We start from the raw sequence: 15,117 nt of genomic DNA, 5'->3' as shown, positions 1-15,117 counted from the left end.
CATTCCCATTACCACTATAGTCCTCCACCACCATACCCCCTACCACCATAGTCTTCTCTCCATCACACACCCAACCACCCTAGTCGTCTCTCCCACCATACCCCCAACCACCCCTAGTCCTCTCCCCACCATACCCCCTACCACCCTAGTCCTCTCCCCACCATACCAACTACCACCCTAGTCCTCTCCCCACCATACCCACTACCACCCTAGTCCTCTCCCCACCATACCCCTACCACCCTAGTCCTCTCCCCACATACACCAAATCACCCTAGTCCTCTCCCCACAATACCCGTACCACTCTGTCCTCTCCCCACAATACCCCCTACCACTCTAGTCCTCTCCCCACCATACCCCCTACCACCCTAGGCCTCTCCCCACCATACCCCTCCACCTAGTCCTCTCCCTACCATATCCACTACAACCCTAGTCCTCTCCCCACCATACCCACTACCACCCTAGTCCTCTCCCCACCATATCCCCTGCCACCCTAGTCCTCTCCCCACCATACCCCCTACCACCCTAGTCCTCTCCCCACCATATCCCCTACCACCCTAGTCCTTTCCCCCACCATACCCCCCACCCCCCTAGTCCTCTCCCCACCATACCCCCAACCACCCTAGTCCTCTCCCCACCATACCCCCACGCCCTAGTCCTCTCCCCACCAACCAACTACCACACCATAGCCTCTCCCACCCTACCCAACTACCACCCAGTCCTCTCCCCCACCATACCCACCACCCTAGTCCTCCCCACATACACCAAATCACCCTAGTCCTCTCCCCACAATACCCGTACCACTCTGTCCTCTCCCCACAATACCCCCTACCACTCTAGTCCTCTCCCCACCATACCCCCTACCACCCTAGTCCTCTCCCCACCATACCCCCTCCACCCTAGTCCTCTCCCTACCATATCCACTACAACCCTAGTCCTCTCCCCACCATACCCACTACCACCCTAGTCCTCTCCCCACCATATCCCCTGCCACCCTAGTCCTCTCCCCACCATACCCCCTACCACCCTAGTCCTCTCCCCACCATATCCCCTACCACCCTAGTCCTTTCCCCACCATACCCCCTACCACCCTAGTCCTCTCCCACCATACTCCCTACCACCCTAGTCCTCTCCCCACCATACCCCCTACCACACTCTAGTCCTCTCCCCACCATACCCCCTACCACCATAGTCCTCTCCCCACCATACCCCCTACCACCCTAGTCCTCTCCTCACAATACTCTCTACCACCCTAGTCCTCTCCTCACCACACACCCAACCACCCTAGTCCTCTCTCCACAATACACTCAAACACTCTAATCATCTTCCCACCATACACCCTACCACCCTATTCCTCTGCCCACAATACACTCAAACACTCTAGTCCTCTACCCACCAAATCCCATACCACTCTAATCCTCTACCCATCTTACCCCCTACTACCCTAGTCCTCTCCCCACCATACACCCTACCACCCCTAGTCCTCTCCCCCACAATACCCCCTACCACCCTAGTCCTCTCCCCACCATACCCCCTACCACTCTAGTCCTACTCCCCACAATACCCCCTACACCCCAGTCCTCTCCCCACCCACCCTACAACCTAGCTCCCCATCCCCCTTCACCTATAGTCTCCCCACCATACCCCGACCACCTAGTCTCTCTCCTCACCACACCCACCACCCTAGTTCCTCTCCCCACATACCCTACCACCTAGTCCTCTCCCCACCATACCCCTACCACCCTAGTCCTCTCCCCACAACTCCCACCACCCTAGTCTCCCCAAACCCAACCCCTACCACTCTAGTCCTCTCCCCACCATAACCCCCCTACCACCCCTAGTCCTCTCCCCCACCATACCCCTCCACCCTAGACCTCTCCCTCACATAACCCTACCCACCCTACCCGTCCTCTCCCCCCAACCACCACCAACCCCTCCACAATACCATCAACACATCTATCCCTCCCACCATCCCCCTCCACCCTATTCCTCGCCCACCAACCCCTCAAACCCTAGTCCTCTCCACCCACCATATCCCATACCAACCACCCTATCCTTCCCCATCCATACCCCCTACTACCCTAGTCCCTCCCCACCATACACCCTACCACCCTAGTCCTTCTCCCCACCATAACCCCCTACCACTCTAGTCCTCTCCCACCATAACCCCTACCACCATAGTCCCCCCCATACCCCACCACTATCTCCTCCCCATCACACACCCAAACCATCCTGTTCTCTCCCTCACCATACCCCTACCACCCTAGTCCTCTCCTCCCACCATACCCCTACCACCCTAGTCCTCTCTCCACCAATACACCAACCACTCTATCAGCTCTTCCCCACCATACCCCTACCACCCTATTCCTCTCCCCACCATACCTCAACACCTAGTCCTCTCTCACCAATCTCTCTAACCACTCTATCCTCTACCCCCATCACCACCCTACTACCCTAGTCCTCTGCCCACCAATACCACTCAAACACTCCTAGTCCTCTCCACCAAATCCACTACCACTCTAATCCTCTACCCCACCATAACCCACCCTACCACCCTACACCTAGTCCTCTCCCCACAATACACCCCCACCACCCTAGTCCTCCACCCCACACCTCAACCCCCCACTACCTCTAGTCCTCTCCCACCATACCCCTTACCACTCTAGTCCTCCCCCACCATACCCCCTACCACCATAGTCTTCTCTCCATCACACACCCAACCACCCTAGTCGTCTCTCCCATCATACCCCCAACCACCCTAGTCCTCTCCCCACCATACCCCCAACCACCCTAGTCCTCTCCCCACATACACCAAATCACCCTAGTCCTCTCCGCACCATATCCCCTGCCAGCCTAGTCCTCTCCCCACCATACCCCCCTACACCCTAGTCCTCTCCCCACCATATCCCCTACCACCCTAGTCCTTTCCCAACCATACCCCTTACCACCCTAGTCCTCTCCCCACCATACTCCCTACCACCCTAGTCCTCTCCCCACCATACCCATTACCACTATAGTCCTCCACCACCATACCCCCTTCCACCATAGTCTTCTCTCCATCACACACCCAACCACCCTAGTCGTCTCTCCCACCATACCCCTAACCACCCTAGTCCTCTCCCTACCATACCCACTACCACCCTAGTCATCTCCCCACCATACCCCTACCACCCTAGTCCTCTCCCCACATACACCAAATCACCCTAGTCCTCTCCCCACAATACCCCCTACCACTCTAGTCCTCTCCCCACCATACCCCCTACCACCCTAGTCCTCTCCCCACCATACCCCCTCCAACCTAGTCCTCTCCCCACCATACCCCTACCACTCTATTCCTCTCCCCACCATACCCCATACCACCCTAGTCCTCTCCCCACCATATCCACTACCACCCTAGTCCTCTCCCCACCATACCCCCTACCACCCTAGTCCTCTCCCCACCATATCCCCTGCCACCCTAGTCCTCTTCCCACCATACCCCCTACCACCCTAGTCCTCTCCCCACCATATCCCCTACCACCCCTAGTCCTTTCCCCACCATACCCCCTACCACCCTAGTCCTCTCCCCACCATACTCCCTACCACCCTAGTCCTCTCCCCACCATACCCCCTACCACCCTAGTCCTCTCCTCACAATACCCACTACCACCCTAGTCCTCTCCCCACAATACACTCAAACACTCTAATCATCTTCCCACCATACACCCTACCACCCTATTCCTCTGCCCACAATACACTCAAACACTCTAGTCCTCTACCCACCAACAAATCCCCTACCATCTAATTCCTCTACACACCTACCCCCTGACGACCCAGTCCTCTCCCACAAGACACCCTACCACCCTAGTCCTCTCACCACAATACCCCCTACCACCCAGGCCTCTCCCCACCATACCCTACCACCTAGTACTCTCCCCACCAACCCACCACCGGTCCTCTCCCCACCAAACCCGACCACCCTAGTCCTCTCCTCACAATACTCTCTACCACCCTACTTCTCTCCTCACCACACACCCAACCACCCTAGTCCTCTCCCCACAATAAACTCAAACACTCTAATCATCTTCCCACTATACTCCCTACCACCCTAGTCCTCTCCTCATCATATCCCCTACCACCCTAGTCCTCTCCCCACCATACCCCTACCACCCTAGTCCTCTCCCCACCATACCCCTACCCACCCTAGTCCTCTCCCCACCATACCCCTACCACCCTAGTCCTCTCCTCACAATACTCTCTACCACCCTAGTCCTCTCCTCACCACACACCCAACCACCCTAGTCCTCTCCCCACAATACACTCAAACACTCTAGTCCTCTACCCACCAAATCCCCTACCACTCTAATCCTCTACCCACCCTACCCCCTACTACCCTAGTCCTCTCCCCACAATACACCCCTACCACCCTAGTCCTCTCCCCCCAATACACCCCTACCACCCTAGTCCTCTCCCCACAATACACTCAAACACTCTTATCCTCTTCCCACCATACCCCATACCACTCTAATCCTCTACCCACCTTACCCCCTACTACTCTAGTCCTCTCCCCACAATACACCCTACCACCCTAGTCCTCTTCCCACAATACACTCAAACACTCTAATCCTCTTCCCACCATACCCCCTACCACTCTAATCCTCTACCCACCCTACTCCCTACTACCCTAGTCCTCTCCCCACAATACACCTAGCCATCTAATCCTCTCCTCACCATTTTATTTCTTTATCATTATACGTTCGGTAATTCTATTTGAATGGGGAAAAAGCAAAACAGAAACGGAAATTGTCATTGCTCATTTACACCAGTTCCGCATGTGTGCACTGGTCCGACTTGTATTTCTAAGCGTCAAATTTGAAATTACAGTAAACTCCGGTTTTAAAGAAGTCAGTCGAACCATGAAAAACTTCGTAAAAACCGGACTTCGTGAAACACAAAAAGGGTTATTCATCTAAAATTAGACACAATTAATGAACAGTGACTTGCTTTTAGTGATCTATACAGGGATATTCAGGACAGTGTACAGTGTTTGTGAAGTTAGGATAGTTCGTTCAAACAGGTAAATTACCCCGCTAGGGACCCCCAGACAATTTCGTACCAAGCGATAATTCGTACAATGCGACTTGGTAAATACAGAAATAAACTAGATTTGATCAAGATCAAAACACGGGATTTCCAACAAGAAAATGATCGCTGACATGTTCTCATTCTGACAAACGCTTTTGTAAGTTTTACCTACAATTTGTCTGTGTCTGTGACCTTGAACTTCGAAAGTCAAAGTCAATTTTTTGCATACCTTTTATAGCTAGTCATTCATGCTATATATATGCTAATCATCAAGTCTGTAGGTGCCAGAGTATTAGAAGAAAACTATTCCAAGTGTAATAGTAGGATAATATTTAATTTTGGCAGTGAAATGTTTTCTAAAGTGTTTTTTCTGAGATATATTTGATGATTTGACATTCTTATGTTGCAAACATGTGCAAACGACCGTTTTCCTTTATATACGATGAAAATAAACCGTTTGAAAGAGAATTGGAAATTTTCAATTTTTGATCATTTGACCTGTGTGACATTGAACGACGATTAAGGTCAATAAAACGTAATGGATTTTGTAGGCATCCGTACATGCAATTAATGTGGCAAATATAATATCTGTTTATGAAAAGATATTGGAGCAGAGGTTAATTAAGTGCATTTTGGGGAAAATTTGAATTTTGGCGGGAAAACTCATTTTGAATTTTTGACCTTGATTTGCCCTCGCGCTTAGACCTTGACCTTGACATATTTTCTGATAACATATCGCAGAGAAAAGTGAGCCCCGCCAATGAACTACAAGATGCATTGATTGTTTAAGGAAAAAAACCAACGGACAAAGAACCTGATTCAAAAGATTTTTTGTTTAATTTAATTTTTTTGATTATTTGACCTTGAATGAAGTTCAAGGTCATTGAAAAATAACTTCTTTTGTAGCCACTCTTAAGTTCTGTGGTTGTGCTAAATATCAAGTCTGTATGTGTTTAAATGAAGGAGCTGATAAAAATTTAGGCATTTTTGCTCGATTTTTTAATTTTGGCGGGGAAAACTTTGAAATTTTCAAAGTGCCATATCTGCGTCATTTTCCATCACTAGATCACTAGATTTTTTTCACATTCCAACTCAGTGGTTCATGCTCTTTTATGTTATGGTACACTCAACTCGATTAGAGGATTTTATTTTTGACCTTAATTTCAACCCATAGCGAGGTCATGACCTTGACACTTTTTCTGATAACATGGCATGGGAAAAGGTTAGCCCCGACAACGATCTGCATGACACACTGAGCGTGCATGCATGAAGTTATGTTCGTTCAAAGAAAAATCTGTGTTTTGACTTGTGACCTTGACCTTTGAACTTATGATCACAAATTAATCCCTAATAAGAAAAAACAGAACAAAAACAATAGGGATTTCCATCCGATTTAAATACCCCTGCCTTTCTATGGTGTCTTGTATTTCCCCAACAACTCTGATCCCTATCCTCCCAAATCTCCCCCTCCCCTTTTCATCCCCCTGACACTCTTGGGTCCCCCGTCCTTATTGTGCCCTATCCCTACATACCCTCTACCATCCTATGACCCCACCCCTTCCATACCACTATCTGTTTAAAGTTCCCTCTTCAATACCCCTTCAACTCAATGGTCGCCTTCCGTCCATACCCAGGGGCCCTACCACTCTACAGATCATTTAAATGTACTTCAATATATCTGGTTTGTAATCTGTGGAAATCGTCCAACGCCCATTTAAATCTTTTTCAATTTAAATCTTTTGTGTGGCCCGGTCAATGTTATTTTATTTTTTATGTCTGATGTCATATGATTACAATATTATATCGTGCTGACATGAGTGCAGTATTGTGTTACATAGAGCTCCAAGTACTGAAATGCAATGCATATATCTGTGTCATTTAGACACATGATGCGTCATGTGGATATTTAACAAATAACCATTGGTTGTTTTGAGGTTGTACGTCACTGGAAAGTCCACCATGTCATCATAACACCAGTGTTTACGCCCTTAAACACAGACATGTTGGATGATATACATACGGCCACCTGTTTAAGGATCGCTATTTGCCCACTTCATATAGAATCACTGACTGAATGCAATTCTACCTGTGTATAAAGATAATAACTCTGGCTTATAGAATCACTGACTGAATTCGATTTTACCTGTGTATAAAGAAAATTAAGAGTTCTGGCTTTTAGAATCATCACTTATACTCGACCACCAGTGTATAAAGAATTCATATACAATATCAACATAGTTTGGAGGTAAGTATCATATAATTACTATAACAAATGAACCGGTAAGTAATTTAAAGAGGCCCACAGAGCCTGTATTTTTCACCTGGATAATCAGAAGTAATGGTAAAACACTCTCATTATGATTATATTAGAGTCAACACTTTCACCTAAATATAATTTACCTTTCAGATTTCAGAAAAGATAAAAAGTTAATTCAGGTGAAAAAGACTCAATACAGATAAGCCATTGACCTATTTGGCCTTGACCTTGACATACTTTAACATGGATATAATTTGTTATGCATATCATTTGTATAAATTCTTCGCAATAACTATCGCGATCTAATTTCAAGGTCACATGTATCAGATGTGTTTAAATATTTTAATAACTTCTTCGCAATAACCAGTTGATAAAGGTTCAGGCAATTGTCCAGTAGCACACCAATTGTATTAAAAACAACAACCTTGCATACCTCTACTCCTCTAGGATTACCTTCATTCCCCCTACTACTCTAGTGCCCTGCATTTTCATCCTTCTACCACTCTAGGGTGTCCTTTATTCCTCCTACAACACTAGTCTCCTCCCTTTTCATACTCTCTACCACTCTAGGAAGCCTTTTATTCCCATTACAGCTTTAGTCCCCTCCCTTTTCATAACCCTACCACTCTAGTGTAACCTTTATTCCCCCTATAACGCTAGTCCCATACATTTCGATCCTCCCTAATACTCTAGGATGCCCTTTATTTCCATTTCAACTCTATTTTTTCTCCCTTTTAATAACCTCTACCGCTTTAGGGCGTCCTTTTATTCCCCCTATTCTTTTACAACTCTAGTCTCCTCCCTCTAACTACCCTCTACAACTTAAGGGTGCCATTTAATCTCATTACAACTCCAGTCCCTTGCCTTTCCATATTCCCTACCGGTCTAGTGTGCCCTTTCCATTTAATGTGTCCTTTATTCCCCTTACAACTCTAGGGAAACTTGTATTCTCCCTACAACTATAGTCCCCTACCTTTCCATACCCAAGTCACTCGAGGGTCCCCAGTAATCTGTACCTCTTTCACTCTACTTTCCCCTCCCTCGACACACAATCTACCACTCTTTGGGGCCCACCCCTTCCATACCCTTACCTGTTTATGGTATCCTCTTCAATACCCCTACCACTCAAGGGTCCTCTTACGTCCATACCCAGGGGCCCTAGCACTCTACAGATCCTTTAAATGGACATCAATATATCTGGTTTGTAATCAGTGGAAGTCGTCCAATGCCTATTATTTTTTTTTTCAAATGAAATCTTTTGTGTTGCCCAATCAATGATAACTTCTTCTGTATGCCTGATATCATGTGATTACCATATCATATCGAGTTCCAAGTACTGAAATGCAATGCATGTATCAAAGTTCTGTGTCATAAAGGCACATGATGCGTCAAGTGAATACGAGTATTTAACAAATAACCATTGGTTGTTTTGAGATTGTACGTCACTGGAAAGCCCACCATGTCTCCATAACGCCAGTATTCACACCCTAAAACACAGACAAGTTTGATGATATACCTACGGCTACCTGAGTAAGGATTTCTATTAGTCAACTGTCTAATAGATTCACTGACTGAATTCAATGCTACCTGTGTGTAACACAATAATTCTCCCTCTATTACTCCTACCATTCGAGGATCCCCTCCCCTTTAATATCCCTTACCACTTTTGGGCCCTCATCCTCCATACCTCCTACCACTCTACGTCCCCTGACCAGCCATAACAAGTACGTCTGTAGGGTCTCCCTCCCCCTCCACACATCTTCTACTCTAGAATTCCCCCATTATCCCTTCAGAGACATCTCCCCGTCAATACCCCGTTTTCCTTCATTCTCACTTCAATCCTTGGGTCCCCTTTATATTTCTACCACTCTAGGGCCCCGTCTCCTCGATATTTCTACCACTGAAGTCCTCTCCCATCCATGCCCCCTACCACTAAAGGGCTCCCTTTACTAATATGCCCTGTCACATATCATTATCAGAGTAAATCAAGCTGACGTGAGCGTAGTAGTGTGTTACAAGCTAGTATGCAGCTTTAAAGCAAGGAGGAAAAGTCATATAGCAATGTGACGTGTCAAATTGTCAAGGATTTCTCCCCAGTAAAGTTCACTCCAAATATACCGTCCTCCGCTCCTGGTCCCCTCATTCACCTCCAACGCCCTGTCCCACTCCTCTCCATGGTCCCTTCTAATCAGTTTCCCTGTCGCTTTTGTGAATCCTCCTCTCTAAATCCCTTTCAAAAGTACCCTCTTCCTCTCCTGGTCCGCTTAAAATTGAACTGTGATCCTGATTTTTCAAATTTGGGTGTATATGTTATGTTAACTCCCGAGTTGAGTTAAGCTACATTTATTTTGAAATACCATTAATGGGGAGTGACCATTTTTTGAATACAGAAGGTCAAGACGTTCAACTCCAGGCTCTCCCTCTGCAGGGCACTTCCTAATCAAGTACATTCTTCAACTCCCGATTCTCTCATCACGAGTCCTCCGAATCAAGTACCTTCTTCCTCTCCAGGCTTCTCCTTCCCATCTGCATCTCTTTGATTATCTCAATTAAAGGCCTTCCCCTTTCTAGTGTGTCCCCTCTATACAACCTGCCACTTTGTGGTCCCAGCTATTCTCTACTAGTACTACTCTAGGTTACCTTTTCTCTCCGTAATTCCACTCTTGGGATCCCTCCTTATATACTTGTACCACTTGAGGCCACCTCCATTTCTCCAATCCGTACCTGAACCAAACTAGTGTACCATCCCTCTCCATATTCCTTACCATTCTGAGGTCGCCGCCTCCATGCCACTACCACTATGCTTCCCTCTCTTCCTCCATTCCCCTATCACTCTCCATCCCTCCCTGACTATCCATGCCCAGTACGTCCTTCTATACCCATTACAAATCTAGGATCCCTCCCCTTCAAAACCATCTATCACCCTAAGTTCCCCAACCCCCTACCACTCTACGGTCCCCTTGCTGACCTTCTATACCCAGTACGTCTCTAGGATCCCATTCCCTCTATACCCAATGCAACTATAGAATCCCTCCCCCATAATACCCTCTACCACTCCAGGATATCCTTTCCTTCCTACCCCTTCCACTCAGGGTTCCCCTTTTTCCTCTTGCTCCATACCCCCTACCACTATACGGTCCCCTGACCATCAATACCCAGTATATATCTAAGGTGTCCCCAACTCCCTTTTCCTCAATATTTATACCACTTTAAGTTTTTAAGTGACGTGTCAAATGGTATAGAGCCTCTTCGTAAGTAAGGTCCCTTCGAAATGTACCGACCTCAACTCCTGGTCATCTCGTCCATCTCCAACGCCATCTCCAGGATCCCTCCTAACCTGTTTCTCTCTCCCTCGTCTTGACCCCTTCCCTCACAGGCCCTCTTCATCTCCAGAGACCCTTCCAAAAGTACCCTCTTCATCTCTTGGTCCCCTCATCATCCCAGGCTATTTTCTTCTCTAGGGTTGTTATATTCAATACACTTGACTTACAGCAGTAAACTGTTATAGCCCGCATCTTTACATATGTTCGCATGTCTTTTAGTCTGTCTGTCCTTGAAGTTTTAGTATCTGGCTTTAAAATGTTTACAATTGAGCTGTGATCATGCTTTTAGATATCTCGGTATACCGGTGATGTTAATTAACGACTAAATTTCTAAAAAGGAAAAAGAATAGAAATCAAATTAATGGGGAGTGACTATTTCGTAAATGTATAAGGTAAGATAGACTCCAGGATCTCCCTCTGCAGTACCCTCTTCCTCTCTTGCCTCCTCCAATAATCAGGTCATTTCTCTCTCAATAATTCGACTCAATCAAAGACCTTCCTCTTTCCACTGTGTCCCTTCTATACACCCTACCACACTATGGTCCTCTCCACTCCTTTCCAGTACCACTCGAGGTTCCCCTCCTTACCAGTACCACTCTAGGTTCTTCATATCAGTACCACTCTAGGTTCTCCATATCAGTACCACTCTAGGTTCTCCATATCAGTACCACTCTAGGTTCTCCATATCAGTACTACTCTAGGTTCTCCATATCAGTACCACTCTAGGTTCTCCATATCAGTACCACTCTAGGTTCTCCATATCAGTACCACTCTAGGTTCTCCATATCAGTACTTCTCTAGGTTCTTCATATCAGTAACACTCTAGGTTCTTTATATCAGTACCATTCGAGGTTCCCCTCCTTACCAGTATTACTCTAGGTTATCCATATCAGTATCACTCTAGGTTCTCCATATCAGTACCACTCTAGGTTCTCCATATCAATACCACTCTAGGTTCTCCATATCAGTACTTCTCTAGGTTCTTTATATCAATAACACTCTAGGTTCCTTATATCAGTACCACTCGAGGTTCCCCTCCATACCAGTACCACTTTAGGTTCCCCTCCATATCAGTACCACCGTAGGTTTCCCTCCATATCAGTACCACTGTAGGTTCCCCTCCATATCAGTACCACTCTAGGTTCCGTCCATTCCAGTACCACTCTAGGTTCCCCTCCATACCAATTCCACTCTAGGTTCTCATCCATACCAATTCCACTCTGTTTCCCTCCATACCAATACCACTCTTTGTCCCCCTCCATACCAGTACCACTCTAGGTTCCCCTGTTACTCCGTAGCACCTACCACGCAATGGCCCTCAATTTCCCCTCCCCTCAATACCCCATACCATTCTAAGGTCCCCTCCACCGCCATGCATCTACCACTATGATTCCATCGCCTTCCATACCCCTTTCCACCCTAGGGTTCCTTTCCCCAATAGCCTTTAACATTTTATGGCCCCCTCCCTGCAATACCCCCTACCACTCCATGGTCTCCTAACCTCCTTATGGTATTTACCCTCCATACCTTTTAACAGTAAAGGGCCCTTCCCATCTATACCCCTACCATTCCAGTGTCCCTTCTCCCTCCATATTACTAGCACTCTACGCCATCTCCCTCTATACACTTACGATCTATTCCCCTTCCCTCAATACCCCTACCACTATAGGGTTCTCTCCTCTCCATACCTTCTAACATTGAAGGGCCTTTCTCATTCATACTCCCTACCACTCTAAGGTCCCCTCCCCTCAATACGCTTACAAGTCTAGGGTCCCCTCTTCCTGCGTACTTCTTAACACCTTAGTTTCCCCACTGCCTCCACATGAAATACCACTCTAAGGTCCCCTCCCCTCTATACCCCTACCAGTCCAGGATCCCCTCCCCTCATTACTTCCTAACACCCTAGTTCCCAAATGCTTCCACACAATATACCACTCTTGGTCCCCTACCTCCCCTCCATAACACCACTACTGTAGGGTCCCCTCAACCATTATACTCACTTCTGCGTTATGTTCCCCTCCACCTCCACGCACCCCATCACTCTGAAATCCCCTTCCCTTCCATTCCTCTTATACTCTAGGGTCTCCACCTCCATACACCTACAACTCTAGAGCCCCTTTTTCCTCCATACATCTATCACTCTAGGACCCCCTTCTCCATACACCTATCACCCTAGGGCCCCCTTCTCCATAAACCCACCACTCTAGGGCCCCCTCCTCCATACACACTACAAGTTTAGGGCCCCCTTCTCCATACACCTCTCATTCTAGGGTCCCTGCTTCCCACATACCCTTTACCACACTAAGATCTTCTCCCTTCGATACCATAACTTTGTAGGGTCCGTTCCATCCCTCCAAACTCTTAAAACTCTAGTGTCCCATCACACTACATACACTGTACCTTGGACCCCCTCCATACCCCCTACCACTCTAAGGTCCACAGCCCTTAGATGTTTAAAGTTTGTGGTACATGTATATGTTCCGAGTTATGAGACTATGAAATATTTACATTTTCTTTGGAACCCCCATTTTCTGCCACCTTAGACTTAATTTTCAGATTGTTTGCCTCATATGGTCAGGAGGGCCGGTGAGGTTATGGCACAGCATCAATCAAGTTTTCCCTAAACATTGCTACTTAACATGGACGACTGACCGTATTCAAGCGTGTGAACGATACAGGCCCATTTGGTCTCTTGGTAGTGTGTATGGCTTGTTTATCATTACAGGAGTCACAGTGAAGACAATTTACCCTGTCGCCATGGTGTTGTTATTGTGCATGACATGTTAATCATTACAGGAGTCACAATGAAGGCAATTTTCCTTGTGTCCTTGGTGTTGGTCACATATGGAGTACAAATGGTGCTGTCTGACTCTGAGAATGGATCTTCGTTACCAGACCTAACAAGCAATGGATGGGCTTTAGTTGTTTGTACGGTGGCTGTTATAATATTTGGATGGCTCTGGTGTCGCTTTACAGGTATCTACCGCTATTTCATGATCACTTGATGGCAGTATGATTTATTATAATCTTTGTCCAATACCATGACATACTATCAAACATAAACATTTAATTCTTCAGAGACAGAAAACTTCGTTAGTGTATTTTCATATGCTCATAAAATTATGTAGATAACACAGATGTAGCCGGGTCAGCTCTATATTGATTTATTACAGCGATACTGATATTTCCATTAAAGCATTAAAGCATAAAGAAATCCCTACAATAACAGAAATACAACATATTAGGACAAGTATGATGAAAACTAAAAACTAGTCTGTGATATGCATGTACACTTCATGAGATATATACTTTATCAAATACAAATTCCAAATAACTTTGACAAATTAACATCACGACTGGATAATATATATACATATATATGTACATTGTATTTCCCTTGGTACAACTACGACAGGAAATTCAAATATATATCTACGGATCACCAACACGTATGTATGTAAATACATTGCGATCCAGGTATTCATATCATCTTATAGACGACATCGACAATAATCATGTCAGGGTATCGGGCCGACCATCACTGCACCATTGAAACGTTCTTTTTTTAAGAACGCCGATGTGGCACAGCGTTATAAGCTGCGGGTATTTCTGGTTAGGCGATTGGGTGCCGTAGATCGTGAGTTCGCGGCCCGGTCAAGGCACGAGTCAAAAACTTGACTTCCTTCGTCATTTGTGTTGCTAAGTTATATATATGTACATTGTATATACATTGTATCATTCTGTTAATGTTGAATTACACTATTTATAATCTTGGTTAACATACATCATGTTTAATTTACGAAACGTACATTAACAAAATACAATGTACATACCCTATCAATCCGACAGGGGTCTTAATTACAATACGAATAGCACTTGTCTGTCGTTTACATCTTCAACTCATCTGCAGAAATAAATAGAAAATAAGTAAACTAATAAGATAATATTAATACTCACTGAAATGTAATGACGAACCGGAAATACGCCTAATAAAGAAAGGATAATATTTAGCATTCCCCTACCGAAAAATAATTATGTAAAGGTTATTGATATTATATAACTTCACGTCATTTATAATTCTTATCACTATGTACTTAGTTTGCGATATTGTGTGAAATGCTGTAGGTATAGTACGGAAAACATATCACAATATACGTCAGGTACTTTTCATGTCGAGTGCGGGAATGACGATACAACACACGGGAGAACACGTTTGACAGCTACATGTATTTAGATATAGAGTGATAGAGATACCTGTAATGAAATGATTTAAAAAAACGAAATCATTAATACTATTATTACTACCTAGTTAATATACGGAAAGTCTAACAGGTTTAATCAAAATGTATTGAGCTACACACTCACTGCCGGACCCATTTCTAAATTATAAATTCATGATTAAATTCAAGATGGTATATATATAGCAAATTGAACTTTATAAAGCCATAAACCAGGAAGTAAAATAATTGACTTGCA

Source organism: Pecten maximus, chromosome 19 (assembly GCF_902652985.1).
Source record: "Pecten maximus chromosome 19, xPecMax1.1, whole genome shotgun sequence".
Classification (NCBI taxonomy): domain Eukaryota; kingdom Metazoa; phylum Mollusca; class Bivalvia; order Pectinida; family Pectinidae; genus Pecten; species Pecten maximus.
Note: the sequence above shows the minus strand (reverse complement) of the source record.